This window comes from Podarcis cretensis (assembly GCF_951804945.1).
Source record: "Podarcis cretensis genome assembly, chromosome: 12".
Lineage (NCBI taxonomy): Eukaryota > Metazoa > Chordata > Lepidosauria > Squamata > Lacertidae > Podarcis > Podarcis cretensis.
This window is the reverse complement of record NC_137181.1, coordinates 34,063,169-34,078,734: the sequence shown is the minus strand read 5'-3', so window position 1 is coordinate 34,078,734 and position 15,566 is coordinate 34,063,169. Positions and strand designations below refer to the sequence as shown.

At 42.1% G+C, this 15,566-nt stretch overlaps 1 protein-coding gene and 1 long non-coding RNA gene across 9 annotated transcripts in view; one reads left to right on the top strand and one right to left on the bottom strand.

Annotated features, from left to right (window-relative positions):
* Positions 1-15,566, top strand: part of LOC307199859 — a 531,299-nt gene that overhangs the window by 52,651 nt on the left and 463,082 nt on the right. The window contains exon 2 of the long non-coding RNA XR_013832244.1: positions 6,302-6,506. This is a non-coding gene — a long non-coding RNA (uncharacterized lncRNA). The remainder of the gene's footprint in view (positions 1-6,301; positions 6,507-15,566) is intronic.
* HDAC9 (histone deacetylase 9) overlaps positions 1-15,566 on the bottom strand; it is a 474,032-nt gene that overhangs the window by 225,909 nt on the left and 232,557 nt on the right. The gene's annotated exons all lie outside the window — the stretch shown is intronic.

Below are 15,566 nucleotides of genomic sequence, written 5' to 3'. Positions count from 1 at the left end.
AAAGTGATTAATTTGGGACAAAAAGTGAGCACCAATACAGAAATTATTCAGGATTTGGTACAGGAATTTACTTTTGCAGGACAAATTGTGGAAAAGGAGAAGGAGAAAGTTGTTGTTGTCGAACCTAAAGTAATACAAGTGGGAGCCTCAGCCTTACAGAGGCAAATTCAGGACTATAAATTGAGGCCTTTTATGATTGAAACTAGAAAAAGTCAGATTTTGAGGATTGGAGCCCGGCCTGGACTGGAAAAGGAAAGTTGGAAAGATCCCTCTATGCAGGGATTAACTGACTTTTGGGACATGGACTTGGGTCAGGAGGAGATTGGAGTTCTGGGGGCCTTTGGATTTGGAGGAATCTTGAAACATGCCCTGAAATACTTTATGTATCTTAGCTTTAACTATGGAAATTTGGCTGACCAGTCGAGAAGGAATAAAAGCATCGTTAGGTTGGAGTTTCCCCGAGATCTGCTATTTAGCATCAAAGAATATGAAGAAGACCTGCAGAAGGGACGTGGAAAAGAGTTAAGAGCCTCGGACATAAGATCTCCAGGTTGATGGACTGTATGGAGTTGATGGAAATGACTGGCAGAGTCTGAGACCGGGGAGAGGAGATGGTGGAAGAAGATTGGAAAATTTAAAGTTTATATATAGAAATATTGTAAAATTAATGAGTAATAGAAAAATGTTGGAATGAAATTTTATGGCCTTAGTGGAAATGTTTTAAGGAGTTAAGCTTAAATAAGTATACCAGTTTTAATGGAAAATAAGATTAAAAATATGTTAAGACATTTATATGACAGAAAATAGAGAAAGAGGGAAAGGAATTGCTGAGACAACTAATAGAAGTGGAATACAAAAAGGGAGGTGAGAGGAGGTCGATGAAACAAGGGAATGAAAGATAGAATATCGAAAAGGTATGATGTATGCTTTTAAATTGTTTTTGTATTGTTTTGTTTAGTTTATTGTGTTTAGTTTAATGTGTTAAGGTTGTGTTTTGTATAGTTCATATATTGTATTGTATTGTTTTTTCTCTTTTTTCTTTTTTTTCTTTTGTCTTCTTTCTTCTTTTTCTTTTTTGTAAGTTTTAAAAGTAATAAATATTATTATTTTTTTAAAAAAAAAGATAAGGCAGCTTGCTATGTTGATAAGAGGTGTTCTCTCTCTTTGGGATTGCTGCTGTAATACTCCTTGGCACCTCTGGAGGCAATAATGAGAAGAGAAATGAGGAAACATTTACAAGGCATAAACCCATGCTTGTCAAGATTAATTCATTTCTGGATTTCAGAATTTGGTGCTGTATTTCCAGTGGCAGAGAAGGGATTTCTTGTCAGAATGAGAATTTTAGCATGGCTTCCAAGACTAAATGAAGTTGAAACTACATTCCTGCAGATTTTCTTACAGTCCAGAGTATGGCCACAAAATTGAAAGAAGAAGGCAACAGGAAATTTAAGGCTCTTTGTCAGTATCACCTTTTGTTTCTAGAAGGCAATGGGAACCATGGCTTTGGGAAGCGGGTTATTTGGTGATGGGGTATGTGTGGATGCTCCCATCTTTAGGTGTGGTTGACAGCAGAGTCCTCTCATAGGGTTATGGTGTGCGAACTGGGAGCTCTGACAACCGTTATAAAACCAGTGGGAAAGCCAATATGTGGGGTATTTTGAGGTAGCCCTTAAGAGTCCCCTAAAATGCCATTTAATCTAACAGCACTAGAGTCACAGAACATAACAAATGTCCATTGTTTTACAGACTGCAGTTCTGGAATCCCCCAAAGTTTTTGACACTTTCTCCTGGCAGCTGGAAAAGATATGAATTCATATCAAACACATATCTACTCTTTAGAATTTTATGCATTGTTTTCACAAAGATGAACTCTTCTCTTGTGAGCAGAATAAGGCCCATGGTACACAGTAGATCCAGTAGAGGGCAGGAGCAGCCAACTATACCAGACAGTGTTTTAGAAAACAAACTATGAGTTAGTCTCTTTGCCCATATCCGTATATCAGAAGTATGTGCATGTGGGTATTGGAAGAATATCCTATCCCTTAAAATCAACATCCCCTTTCTTTGTTTCACTCACTTTTCTTCCACTGCCACAGTTCAATACAAGGAAAGCGGAGCACTATATAAACATAATATTAGTGCTCTGGCTCTTCAAAAAGAAATGTGCAGCATAAATGCAAGGCTCTTTTTTAAAATAAAAATGCTTGCATACATATTTTTAGCCCCTTAAACCACTTGGGAATGTTCTAGCCTAAGGGAAGAACATATGGATGATAGAAGATGCTGAGTCTCTCTTACATTTTTCTATCAACAAACAATTATCAAACATAGTTATTGGTTTTCTCTCTTTTTCAACTTTCAGAAACAGCTATCGTGAAGCTCAAGGCATAGCTTATGTACCAAGCATTTTTAAACCTGCCAGAAGGATATTGCCAAACTCCTGGCTTTTGTTCTGAGGCAAAATTGCAAAGAAGGAGAAAAGAAATCACCCTTAAGTTACAAAAACTACCCTTGATTATAAATAATTGTCCCAGACCAAGAGAAAAGCGGACAGCGAGATCCCAGCCCTTTCATCCAATTTATTCTGCAGCAACCCACATTCCATTTGTCTAGACTAAATATAGCAGCGTTTATACAAGAAATCAATAGTGCTTGGAGAGCGAGCGGAGCAAAGGCATGAATATTTCATCAAACTCACAGAGAAATGGCAATCAGCAAACTGACAGCTCAGTGGAGGCTGACTCCTCAGGCCCTCCAGATAAGTCTTTGTTATTTGGCAGTGGCTCATCCCCTTCAAGCCACTGCCTTATCACAGGCGCTTGTCTATTTTTAGCATTAATTGCATTGTAGGTGACAAAGGCTTATCATGTTTAAAGTGGAGAGATGGATTTTCTTCTATCCATTGTGCCACATAATAAGCCTCACTGGGGACAATAAAAGATGCCAGAGCTGAGCAAAAAGCCTGCTCCCCAGGACTGCCTGAAGTCTGCGCAGGTTGAAACGTTCCCAATATTGACAACAGGAAAAAATATTCAAGCCCAAAATAGAACGCAGACACACACCTGTGAGCATGGGGAACAAATCCTGCCACAAAGGCAGGCCACGTATTTTCATGGAGCTACAATGGATCTCTTTAAAAACAAAACAAAACTATCACATGATGACTGCAAGGTGCATTTATTTGTCCTTGTTCCTTCTTTTTCTATGACCAATGTTTTAGAGGCTTGTTTCTAACACCACAAGTCCCAAACAGCCAACCCCCTTGGTGTCTACATACTTAGGAACATAGGAAACTGCCTTATATGGAGTCAGATGATTGGGCCATCTAGCTCAGTATTGTCTCCAGTGATTGGAAGCTGCTCTCCAGGGTTTCGGACAGGGATATCTCCCGGCTCTACAAGGAGATGGTGGGAATTGAACATGCAAGGAAGATGCTCTACCACTGACCTATGGTGATAAGCAAGTGCCCGTATTTTGGGCAGAAAATCCATTACAGGATGGATAAAGAAAACACCAGAAAGGTGAGCTGGCTATACACAGAAATATAATACAGGGCAGCTTTGTGTCTGGAGAGGTCAGGAATGAGATCCTCACTTTTACAACCATCTCTGGGGCACATTGAGTCAAGAGGTGCCTGCAGAATGTTAGAAAGGGTTGACTTCAATTGCCCTCTGCTGCTTCAGAGGTCTATGGGTGTATCCTTCTGTGCAGATTTGTCAGTGTAGGACACATACATATGGTTCCCTCTACAATATAACTATATGCTGTGTAAAGAAATACAGTGGTACCTCGGGTTAAGAACTTAATTCGTTCTGGAGGTCTGTTCTTAACCTGAAACTGTTCTTAACCTGAAGCACCACTTTAGCTAATTAGCTAATTATCCTCCTGATAATTTTGACTGTCCCTTACTTGTCCACCTCTACCATACCTTGTCTACCATACCTCTACCTTGTCCACCTCTACCATATTCTTTTTGAGGGGTGGCAACCAGAACTGGACATAATGTTCCAAGTGCAGTCACACCGTAGATTTGCATAGCAGTTTCATTTCTAGTCCTTTTCCTAACAATCCCAGATGTGGAATGTTCGGGTTAATAAATAAGGGAACAATACTGGGTGTTTGCCAGGGGTGCTAACTTGCATAAAATATTGGGTGTGTGTGTGTGTGTGAAGATAAGCCCTGCCTCGCACAATCAATCACATGACACAGTGCACACACATCATTTGAATGGCAATGCCCATCAACTTTAGGAGGGCCCAGATCCCTCAAATATTTGGGGGGAGGGGCTGAAGACCTCTCAGCCCGTAAGAGTTGGCTCCTATGCTGTTTCCACAGGAGTGTTGGCTGATTCTTCACTTTTTTCTGTAGCCCCTTGTTGCTCTAGAAAAGGGCCACTGAACCTTGTGGAGGGGGCTTTGAGGGAGCTGTGAGGAGATGCCACCAGGTGGAGGGCAGGAGTAAAAGCACATCTCCATGGACACCACATTGGTCCCTGTCCACTATTGTTATTACTATTATGCTTTCTTTCAAATGCATGCATGCCAACAAATTAGAATTAAAACAACTGTAGACAGTTACCAGAGTTTTGATATGCAAAGCTCTTCCCCTCCTCCTTCCAATAGCCTGAAAGGGAAGCACAAACAACCCCACACTAGTAAACCATCGCTGAGACGCATTGAAATTGTAGCTGTTGAAGTTAAAGAGAGCTAGCGGGCAAGCTGCTTGAAAACTAATGGCTTTATTTCACTGATTCTCTAAAATCCGTCTTGCTGTTTGGAAATATGCAAACAAACCCAAGCATAACCATGAACGGCCCCCTAATTCCAAACATGTGACAAGTTCCTAATTGTTGCATTACGGAGTTCCATCGCTTAGTGAGCACTTAGGAAGGGAGGCTTTATCTGCCTGCTGTCTTAGAGGTTCAAGCCAGCCTCTTGCTATTTGCCAGCAGGGGACATGGGGGGCCTGATGAAACAAATTAAGTAACTCATGACAAACCGCAAAAATATGTCAACAGGAGAATACCTGAAATATATCTCAGCTTCTCAGTATATATATATATATTTCAGCAGAGCCTTTAAAGTTCCCTGCATGCAGCTTCCTGCCAAGTAATCAAGCAACCCTCATTTTTCAAAAAAAGGGCTCTTTTTTTCCTTACAAGGAATCTGAGCATCTTTCATACAGCCAACTTCTGCTAAGGGTGAGATAAAAATAGTCCAGAAATAAATGTGGGTTTTAACCTTTGAATTTACTCGAGTGCTTTAAAGACGAGATTGCCATGATTATGCCAGCGAGCTGGCAAGCAAAATCATGTATGCTAAGATGCCTCCGGGTGGGGATATATATATATATATAGCCATCTTAGTGCCACATCCTGAGTTGCTTGGTGATGCCAGTACAACACCACATGCTATGGCAATGAGCTGCCAAAGCAGTCCCTGTTCCCAAGCCTACACAATTATTTGCTGGCAACGCAGTTAAGAAGATTCAGTAATGACGTCTCCGTATGGTCTTGCAAAGACATTTCCCAGGTAGTGGTCCTCCTTGTGGAGAAGTGGCTGAGTTTGCCTCCCATCCACGATGCACATAACAAAAAAGGTTGTGAGGAGCCAGCTCCATATGGAGGCCTCTGCTCACGGAGGCCAGATTAGTAAAGTTCTTCCTTCTCTGAGTCACATTGATTCAGCTTATGCGCACGTGAGCATCTTGAAGTGCCCGCTTTTCCACATGTCATTATATACACAGCAGATGAGACATTGCACCCCTCCATGTAGAAGCAGATAGGTTTTCCCTGTGCTGAAATATTGCTAATTTGCCAAATGCAAATTAACATAATTTACTCTAAGCATTTTTTTAAAAAAAACTAACAAGAAAACTTCTGAATGCACAAGTTAAGTATGGGCAAATTTCTACTTTTAGGGAAGGGCTGTGGCTCTTCCTTGCACCCAGAAGGCTCCACGTTCAGTCCCTGGAATCTCCAGGCAGGGCTGGGGGAAGGCTGCTGTCTTAAACCCTGGAGAGCTGATGGCAGTCCATGTAAACAATACTGAGATAGATGGACCAATGCCCTGACTCTGCATAAGGCAGCTTCCTGTGTTCCTACTGTTATGCTGCTCTTCCATATTCACAGTAAAATGTCCTTTTAAAAGAACCATGCATCACTCCCTTATGGATGTGCTTTTCACTCCTCCATTATGGAGGGTGCAGCAACTTATGAGGTCCAGCGCCGAGGGCCTTCTGGGGGTTCCCTCACTGTGAGAAGCAAAATTACAGGGAACCAGGCAGAGGGCCTTCTCAGTAGTGGCACCCACCCTGTGGAATGCCCTCCCATCAGATGTCAAAGAAATAAACAACCACCTGACATTTAGAAGACATCTGAAGGCAGCCCTGTTCAGGGAAGTTTTTAATGACTGATGTTTTAATGTACTTTTAATCTTTTGTTGGAAGCCGCCCAGAGTGGCTGGGGAAACCTAGCCAGATGGGTGGGGTATAAATAATAAGTTGTTGTTATTATTATTATTATCTTTTCATTTGGGGGGTTATTTCAGAAGCACATTCAATCTTGTGCCTACCTTTAAAAAAGGGAAGCTGTAGGGACTTTTCCATCACAAAAAAATCAGGTAATGTAGCAAATTGTACATAGGAAGTGGCATATGAACCATACATTTCAAGCATGCGCATGAACACCCCCTGATAATCCTGGGAACTCTAGATTACGACTCACACAGTTACAATTCTCAGCATCCTTAAAAATCTACAGTTCCCCGGCTTCTTTGGGGAGCGTGCACAACCTCAGTCAGAACATAGGCCAATCTAGCTCCCTTTTGCATACACTGACTAGCAGCTGCTCTCCAGGAGTTCAGGCAGGAATATTGCCATTCCCTACATGAAGATGCCAGGAACTAGACCTGGGACTTCCCGGATGCAAACTGTGCGCTCTGCACTTCTTGCAATGCGGCCATGCTAGTTTAATGCAGTCTGTTCTGTTTACAACTAAGCTAGTATGTACTGATGATGAAAACCGCCATGATGAGAATCAATCCTCAGGGGCGGTCACTTGGAGTTGAAGTATGAAGCAATTAACAGTTTGAATAGCTCTGAAAAGCTTTCAGCTCCTTAAGTACATCACAACAATCATCTGCTGCAACCATCATTTGTTTTAGAGCAGCTCAACTGACATTAATAGGGGATACTCAGAGTGAATGAGTTGCGAAGTAAAGCTGAGCCAAAGTTCCCACCCACCACATTTTACAAATCTATTTGCAATTTGCCAAAGTCCACAGATTTTCAACCATGTACCCACAGAGAACAGATTTGTTATTTTCTTTGTCAGTTTGATTCCAGGAAGCACGTCACATAGCCACATCACTGCAAGCCGAACATGGCATGCCATTTTGTTTACAGAACCCATCACGAACACCAGTGTGGCGCCTCGGCAGCCCCCATCTTGCTGAGCAGGAAGGAGGAGTGTAGCTGAGAGAACCGACCCAACATTCATTCGCAGTCATGAAAGTGCCATAGTTCAGTGCAAGAACATCTGCTTTGCACGCATAAAGTCCCCAGTTCAATCCCAGGCATCTCCAGGTATAGCTGGGAACATCCTCTGTCTGAAACCCTGGAGAGCCGCCTATCAGTGTGGACAATACACCACTAGATAGACCAATGATCTGGTTTGGTATAAGGCAACTTCCTACGTTTCAGTTCATTCCAGATTCTAAGAGCTCCCTATATATATTTCATTTTTGCTTCACAAGGAGATGCTTTGGTAGTGCAAGCTATGGATTTAGCTTCTGCCTGTGAAATACTGGACTGCTGCCAGATCAACTAAGGAGCCTCTTCCTGATCCATGGTGGGCTTGGGGACGTGTGTGTTTGCAAGTACATTCCAGATTGCTTTCAAGTAGCAATTGACAGATCAGTCTACAGTGGTACCTTGGGTTAAGAACTTAATTCGTTCCGGAGGTCCATTCTTATCCTGAAACTGTTCTTAACCTGAAGCACCACTTTAGCTAATGGGGCCTCCTGCTGCTGCCGCGCCGCACGATTTCTGTTCTCATCCTGAAGCAAAGTTCTTAACCAGAGGTAATATTTCTGGGTTAGTGGAGTCTGTAACCTGAAGCGTCTGTAACCTGAAGCGTCTGTAACCTGAAGCGTCTGTAACCCGAGGTACCACTGTACTTCCAAACTCTGTCATTTGTGCATGTGTTATGTGAATTATGGCTTTGGGGAATGATCAGAGGGCAGGCATACACACACAAGAAGAGCCTGCTGGATCAAGCCAATGGCCTATCTTGTCCAGCATCCTTTTCTCACAGTGGTCAACCCGTTGTCCGTGGGAAGCCTGACATGGACACAACAGCAGTACTCTGTCCATCTGTGATTCCCAGCAACTGGCATTCAGAGGAGGTGGAAGATTGTCATTGTGGCTAGTAGCCATTGATAGCCTTGCCCTTTGTGATTAATCTTCGTATATTCTATTCAAAAGACAAATTAAACAGATTCCCCCACTAGATGAAGAACTTTGGAATAAACATAATTCTGAATGTGTGACAACCTTCCAAAAGGTCATTTAACTGACTAATCGGAAGCACAGACTGCTAGTTTTATTATGCACAGCATTTCTGGACCCATCTGAGAAACAGAAAATATCACAAAGAAAAGGGCCTCGTATCAGTAGAAAAGAAATTAATTCCCATGATTTGTTTCTTACTTCTCAGCAAAACTAATGTTCTATTCTGGATATATTTCAATGAATTGTTCCATAATTATTATACATAAATGATTACACAGTATACATAATTATACATAAAACAACCCAACCAACAATAATTACCAGATTACAATAATTATACAAAGGATTTAAATAATTTGAAATGCCATTTGTGATATTTTCCTGGAAATGTATATTCCAATATTCAACAAATGTTCACTCTGTGTCCATAATATGTATTGGTGAAAATAGCATACAAAACTGCATTATATAAAGTGGGAATATATGCAAAAACATCCTGCCTGTCTTACCATTTCATTTGATCTTTTGGCTCTGGGGAAGATGGCAACAGGGGGAAGAATCAGGCTCTGAGAATCAGTTAGGAGACTTGGAAACTGCTATGGGGACCTCCAGTCCCTGGGTCAGAAATTTGATTCAATTCACATTTACATGTGAACTTACCAGATTCACGTTTTCCAAAACAATATGCAAATTGAAACACAGCTTTCCTACCCTTTGAAGTTTGAACTTCTCTGGGATCTGAAAAACAGTCCTTCAGCAAAGAAATCTGTACAAAAATTCATATGCAGTGGTCAAGTGTGCATATAAATAGATAAATATGTGAAAGTAACATACAAAATGCATCGTATAAGGCGAACTGCTTTGCAATAATATGCTTGTAGAAGGAGAAATTGTAGCGCTTAAGATTGGAAAAGTGAGAAACTGAATCCAAAATGGACATATCCACCCATTCCTAGCAGGGATTTCCAGATCGGATGGCTCCTCATGATAACTGGCAGTGTGAAGATCTCCTGTAGTGTCCAACTCCTCTTTCTCATTTGAGGAGACGTTCAATTTGGGATGTCTGAGCAGGGCTGAACCACATCTCACGGATGACCACAGAGTTCATATATTTATTAAACACAAGCGTTGGTATTCAGTTGAAAGACGGGGTGGCCGTTGAACTGGTATACAAAAGGGAGCAAAACCTGCCCCCTTCCCATGTTATCTTTGCCACAATATACTGCATTAGGCATTTTCTCACTGCTGCCTCCTGTACCATATTGGAGCCAAGGAAAAAGCCCTGCCCCACAAAATTTGGAATATAAATTGGCCAATCCTGCCTTGCAGCCACATGGGCAAGAAAGTTTGGTCCTCGGTGGAAAGGCAAAAGTCAGGTGATTGTGGGAACTGAACATATATTCACACTAGGGGCTGCCACCACTGCTCGCTCTGCTCACCAACTCCACCTCACCCCTCCACTTCTCCTGTCTCCCTCAGCTCACCCCACACCAACTTGATAGTATAGGAAGAGGAAGAACTGTTACCTAAACCTATCCCCTATCATTTTGACAAAGCGTGTTCTCCTTCATAGAGAGCACATGTTGCAGTGGAGTCTATCAAGACATCCCGCTGTTGCTGGGCAGGTGAAGGTAGTTGGCCACTGCTGCGATCGGGCTCCTCTTGTCATTGGGGAGAAGTTGATGTTGCCATTTTGTGATTAACAGCCAAAACTCTTAAATTCCCTGCGCTGAGCTTCCTCTTTTCGCTGCATACATCGGATCACCCACCCACCCTCCCTATATTTAGGGTTGTTCACATTGACCTTGCTATGCCTGTCATGGGGTTGTCTCTTTTGGGGCAGGGGCCTGGTAGGAATTTTGTCCATTTGGCTGATTGGCTGGTGCCATTTGGTTTTTGCCTACTGCGTAGCAAATTGTCACAACTTGTAAGGTTGCGGTTAGGCATTGGTTTTATGAATTGGTTGGTGGAGGGGCATGGATTGGCTGTGCCTGCCCCTCCAATGCTGATGCTGCAAGGGTAAAGGAATCCAGTGGCTCACCATGCTTTTGTCCGAACCCTTTCAAGGGGCTAGGGCCACACAAGAGCCCCTGGGAGCATTTGGGGGGAGGTGAGGGCATGGTACCCAGCTCCATCTTTCTCCCCAAAATGTTTTCCCTTTCTGACTTTCACGGGTGTGCAAATGTCAGTCTGTCCCCGTGCGGGGTCAGATAGTCGCAACCAATGCCTAATCAGCCACTCACATTTTTTGTATTTTAATAAAGTTGTGGCCAAAACTATGCCAAAAACCTTAAACAAAAATTCTTTGTGAACTGTGTTTTATTGGGGTGGCTTGGGGACCTCGACATGCAAGCAATAATTTCCAATACCATTTGCAGACCGAGGGGTGCCGTTTCCACCCCTGCCTCCCGCTGCCAAGATGATCCTTGGAGACTATGCATATTTGTTTGACATACATGGCCTAAAGTGGCACCTCTGTTGTTTTCAATAGGAGCCTTCCCTCACCCCCGGAGCATTTTTATTTCCACAGATTTCACGGCTAGGCAATTTGGCAAGCCTGCACGCTATAGCAAAACAAGCCAGATTCAATAATGAAAGCCAAATATAAGAATATCTTTGCCTTTAATGACCTTTGCTATCACTAGGCTCCAGCGTCTTTATAATGTACAGAAAGATTCTCTGGCATGCTTTTACTTATTGCACATGTCATGAACCATTTCTTGCAGGACAGATACTTCTGCGATGACACCGGGGAAGCATTGCAGAATTAATAAAACAGAATGATATGAAGGCAGTCCAGTGTAAATCCAACACAAATGAACTATTATTTCATCAATGACATGTTGCAGAATATATCCACAAGAAAACCACTGTAAAATATACTACATTAGCACCAGTGGCCACCAAAGGTAGCAACAACCTAGTTTTGCATTTTCTTGCCTTGGGTAAATATATTCGTTTTCTCCCTTAACTCTTCAATTACTAGATTTTCAGTTTATCTAATGTAAATGTTATGCCTACTCTTTGTAACCCAGTGCGGTGTAGTGGTTTGAGCACTTGTCTAAGTTCAGGGAGACCCTGGCTCAAATCTTCACTCAACCATAAAGCTTGGACCAGTCACCATCTCTCAACATGACATACCCATCATAGGGCTTTTGTGAGAATATTATGAACCAGTGAGCACCATGTATTAACTGTAAAAAGGGTTTTGCAGGGGGGGGGTGTTGGTGCACAGACACAGCTCTATTTCAGCCTGTTGCTACGCCATCCACTTTAATGTTTGGGAGTAGTATTCCAAGTTGCTGTATAATATGCACTGGAACTGCTAAATCAGGATGCATTTGGGGGACATATTGAACACAGTGCAACTTCTTTATGGCCTTTAGTCTTCTAAACAGATTCTTCTACAATCCTCTTAATTATCTTCTGTGAAAGGTAGCAAGAGCCATTGGTTTTGGGGCTTTGAAACTCTCTCTTAGAATGAGATGACAAAGTTACCAACCCAGCCAACGTCTCTGATACAGTATTTGCCACTGTGACATTAAGTTTGTTAATTAGTAAACTCTGTCTCTACTTTTTGTACTTTATTGCAGAGTTTTGGCCAAATCATATTCCTCTTCAGTTTTTCCATAATAATCACTACGGAGAACAGTCGTAGCAATAATTAATTTTGATGTCATTGTGACCTAATTAAGTAATTCCTTATGGTTCATGCTGCTCAATCATTCTTTGTAGTTTTAGAAAACAACGTCCTCGATATATAAATACCCTCACAATTTCTCTTGTCTGAAGGGGAGCAATTGAAACACAGTGGAATGAAACAATACAAAACCACCTGTTCCATTTGAAAATTATTAAGGCAGCTGCCTCCAGTTCCACTAACCCTCCAGAACAGTTCCAGTCGCTGTCCAACCTCCAATCTTTCAACGATACATTACTACACCTATGTAGCATATCTCTATCACTTTCACATTCATCATTTTGGGAGACATTTATCATATTTAGAAGTCAATAATAAAGTTCACCCTAATGTTACTGAATGGGACACTGGAGCTCACACATCTTGACTTTTTGAAGTGCCACTTGAAGAAGATATTCAGGGAAGAAAATAAGATACACACACACTAAAGCTGAAAATGGAGCAAGAAGCAATATGAAAGGTTACTATGCGGACTAAGCTACCTCACAGGGTTATTGCGAGGATAAAAAGGAGAAGAGGATAACTATGTTCACCACCTTGAGGTCCTTGGAGGAAAGAGAGGATATATGGGGAATAAAATAAAATAAAAATTCCTCTCTTGGATCACCATAGGCTCTCTAGGTGGTCTAATGGTGAAATTGCAGTGCCACCTTTCCAATTGTGATCAGCCCTATGTAGTTGGTCCAGGAATGCAGAGTTGCTTTATTTTATTCCTCTGTGATTTCCCTTCTCTTCTTTCTTTTTGTAGTGGGACAATGCATTGTTTGAAACATATGCTGAATACCAGCAAACAATTCCTGCTGAACTGCAGCGGCCCCAAGGCCCAACTCTGCCACAGAAACCAAAGACTCTAAGCCACAGTCTCCTGAGTCACACAAGTGTTGGCACATCACCGCAACTGCTGGGTAAAATGATTAATGGGTCAAAATACCTGTATTCTCCAGCATGGTATGTTCCTAATGGTTTTACTGGGCATTTTGGAGACTGCAGTTTATGTTGCCGTAAAAATGTACCCACTGAATGTTTCTTCTTGAAATGCACAATTACCTTGATTTATATTCCACAGCATCTTTTTGTGTGCCATTAAAATGCAGCCATTTACTCTTCAGAGCGACTATAATCTTTTTTGGGGGGTGAAACATCCTGAAAGCAGGATTCTTTAAATTTTTTATTTTATAATAAAACCTGCCACAAGCAAATAAACACAACTCTGAGTTAAAGTGGCAGAAGTGTTGAGTTTCAGTGCTACCATAAAACCATCAGACTTTGGAGTGAGAGACTGAAGACAAAAGCAGCTCAGGTCAGGTAGATTAACTAGAACTCCTCTCCCCCATCCTAGCCTCGCAAATATTCACAACATTTGCTTTTATTTTTGCACTGGGTCCTGGTACATGTTCAATTTACACTCAGGTAAAGCCACTACATGTATTGTAACAAAAATAAGGACTACTTTCAGTGGCAAGGAAAGGTGTAGGCCACAATCCAATATTCACTTCCTTGAGAGTAAGCTGCATTGCATTCAATGGAACTTACTTCTGAGCAAACAGGCAGTGATGCACTATAAAGGGTTAGGGCAGAGCATCCCCTTGTTAGATTTATATATGAAGTCATCACCACTTCCAGGGCCGGCCTGCCATGCAGCAGGATGAAGCAACTTGCTTCAGGTGGCATAATGAGAGGGACAGCAGAGATGAATACAGAAACATAGGAAGCTGCCTTACAATGAATCACACAATTGGTCCAGCTACTTTAGTATTGTCCTTGTTGACTGGCAGCAGCTCTGCTGGGTTTCAGAGACAGGGTTGTCTCTTTGCCCTATCTGGAGATGCTGGAGATTGAACCTTGAACCTTCTGCATGCAAAGCATACCACTGAGCTTGAAATTGGTGTCTCAATTGTATAGCACATCTTTTTAAAGTGTCAGCCCTACTTGGGGATTTGGCTGCTTCAGGCAGCAAAATGTGTTGGGCCAGCACCTAAAGCAGGCATAGAGAAGCTGGAGCTCTCCAGATGTTGCTAGACTATAATGCCCACCATATCTGGCCACTGGCCACGGCTTATGGAAGTAGGAGACAAGGACTATCTGGAGGGCCAAAGGTTCTTTATTCCTGACCTACAGTAACCATTATTCTTCTCTTGTGGTATATACATCCATACAGGTCATGGCCCAGGCAGTAAACGGGAATGTGCTAGAATGCATTGACACACTATGGTTGATGTCTCCTGCCATCTCAGGAATCTTTGAATCATTTGGCTGTGGTTGTACATAAGAAGGGAGAGCGCTCCTAATGTCACCAGCTCATTCACTTCCAGCATTCCTCCTTTCTTTCAGGTGGTAGTGATCCCTGTACTGTCAGCTGCTCATCACTCCTAATGCAGTTTTAAAGTGTTTAGGGTTCCACCATTTTTGGGTCTCGTCTTTCAATACGGTCTAACACTCTACTTCAAGCTTTCAAACTCCTCTTCACTGTGCTTGTGGTTTGCCTGAGGGAAACAAACCACAAGCTAAGGTTCATACAGTATGTCACAGTTGGGTTTCTGGTGGCACAGCAACAGCAGGACTGGAGCAGAAACATTTCAACAGCATGGACTGGTACACTGTGCATTCACATTCAACAGATATGTGAATTGGGCCAAACCGTAGCTAAACATAACTATGGTTTGTTAACTTACCCTCCAGTATGACTAATTATTATTCTTCCCAAGGACTATGAATGCAACAACCCAAATTTGTAGTCCCCTTGTTTTAAGTTTCATTCTCTGAAGGCCTTTCCCACAATCCAAATGCACCCACTGTCTCTAACTAATGACAATCACTGATCTACTGGGTGTTTCTGGAACATGCAGCTTTTCTGTTCAGCCTCCCTTCGTCTTTGCTCTACAGTTTGCTCATAAGCTCTGCAACCAGAAATAGAAGCAAAACATTTAATTGAAGGCTTCCCTGATGCTGAATTTAGCCAGCTACTCTGGGAGCTTGAAACAACAGCTTTATAACAAAAAAGAAATGATGCCAACTTAAATTATCTCAGGTTCCACATAAGACAACAATATTCCTAGAGAATATTTTTGTGTTGTAAAACAGCAAGAAATTGCAATGAAAGCTTGTTTCACTGCAATATAATTATAAGCATCTAAGAGCCATGCTAAACACTACCTGCCAGGGTTCCCAGAGCATATGTTACTTCCCCACATGCTATAAAGAAGACAGGTGTAACACTGGCGTCTCCCTCAGCAGGTGTAACATGTTAACACTGCACTATAAAGCATGCACCAAGCACTTTGCTCGCCTAATGAAATCAGTCTCAATTGTCCCAGTTCAGCAGTTCCTGGACCCAAATTTCATGAAATGCAGAATG